The sequence below is a fragment of the Solanum tuberosum genome, unplaced genomic scaffold, assembly GCF_000226075.1.
Source record: "Solanum tuberosum cultivar DM 1-3 516 R44 unplaced genomic scaffold, SolTub_3.0 scf00524, whole genome shotgun sequence".
Taxonomy (NCBI): Eukaryota; Viridiplantae; Streptophyta; class Magnoliopsida; order Solanales; family Solanaceae; genus Solanum; species Solanum tuberosum.
In genome coordinates this window covers 194,251-196,148 of record NW_006239443.1, presented here as the reverse complement: position 1 = coordinate 196,148, position 1,898 = coordinate 194,251, and positions in this window count along the sequence as shown.

Here is a 1,898-nt window from a genome sequence, read left to right as displayed (position 1 = left end):
ATATATATATATATAATAGTAAAAGGATGAATTAATTGAGGCCGTTAGATTAGATTGTAAGGCTGAGATCGAATCTAAAGAAGCACAATCCATGTGCTCGCCTACGTGGCATACACGGATTGGCCGGTTTAATAAGACTTGGATTGCCAATTTTGCTCAAATTGAATTCATTTAAATTATAACTACTTTCTTTATTAAATAGCCATAAGTGATAATTATTTTGCAAGATTAGCTTATTTGATAAAATTAATCACTCTTAAAATTAAATTAACATAAATTAGTAAATCATCAATTAACTAAGCTTTCTAATTTTAATAAATGTACGTAAAATATCTATTGCGACAAAGGAATTATATTTGAACCAAAATAGATTCAATTCTTAAGAAGAACAACATTTATTTAAAAATGAGAAAGTAAGTAGTAATATAATATATTTAATTTTTATAAGAAATAACATTTGAGAAATAAATTTATCAAGTCAAATAAATAATTAATTTTTTTTGTATTCCTATGAAAAATTTCATAACATATATATTTTATTATTATTATTATTATAATTATTACTATAGTTAAATGTGGAGAGCCAAAATTGGGTGTCAACAAGTATGAATGGAACGTTATGCCATTTGGCTTAAAAAACGCTCCATCTGAATTTCAAAAGATCATGAATGACATTTTCATGCCATACAATAACTTCATAATAGTTTATATAGATGATATTCTTATATTTTCCAAAAAAATGTGGAGACCCATTTTAGACACCTTGATCTGTTGAAAAAATTATTATCCAAAACGGCTTGGTAATATCCAGTCCTAAAATGGCTTTGTTTTAAACAAATGTTAGATTTCTGGGTCATAATATTGAAAGGGGTAACATTAGCCCTATTAATAGAAGTATTGAATTTGCATCCAAATTACATGATATTATGACTAATAAAACTCAGTTACAAAGATTTCTTGGAAGTCTTAACTATGTTGCTCATTTTATAAAGGATTTAGCCAAGGATACTACTATTCTGTATGACAGACTCAAAAATAATTCTAAAGCCTGGTCTGATAGTCATTCTGAAGCAGTGAAAAAGATTAAAACAAAGGTTAAAAACTTTCCATGTCTTACTTTGGCCACCCCAATTTGGAAAAAACGGTTGAGACAGATGCTTCGGACATAGGATATGGAGGTATCCTGACACATTACTATTCGGATAATAAATGCCATTATATTATTCAGTTCTATTCTGGCAAATGAAACGATGCTCAGAAAAATTACGCCACTATAGCAAAAGAAATTTTGACAATAGTTAAAAGTGTTTTAAAGTTCCAAGATGATCTTTACAACCAGAAGTTCTTGATAAAAAACGGACTTCCAGGCAACTAAATTCATATTTAATTAAAATTGTAAGCATGACGTGTCTAAACAAATGTTTGCAAGGTGGCAAGCCTTATTAGCACCATTTAATTTCGATATACGTTATAAAAAAAGGTTCAGATAATAGTTTGCATGATTTTCTTACAAGAGAATACTTAAACTAATTTGTGTTTTTCTGAAATGACTCTGGTTATCAAATGATTGAACAACCGGGAGCAATTTACTTACGATACTTAGTTGACATTCATAAAAAGCATCTAATGAATTATGAGTTCAATTCATCCTGTTTAGCAGAAAGACGGATATTCCTTGCTCATTATCAGACAATCACTTATTCACAAACTTCGTGTGGGGAAAATAGTTTTCATTTCCCATCTCCTGGGGGGGCACACTGAGCAAGTACGAGAAATTAGCCCCGCTCCGCTTTCTTAAAAGCAAGGACCACTACGGGAGGTCAAACCAAGGATCTATGGAAGTGGGGGCTCGTCCCCGGTCAATATTGGAGGCCGCCTTTGAAAAAAAAAAAAAAAAA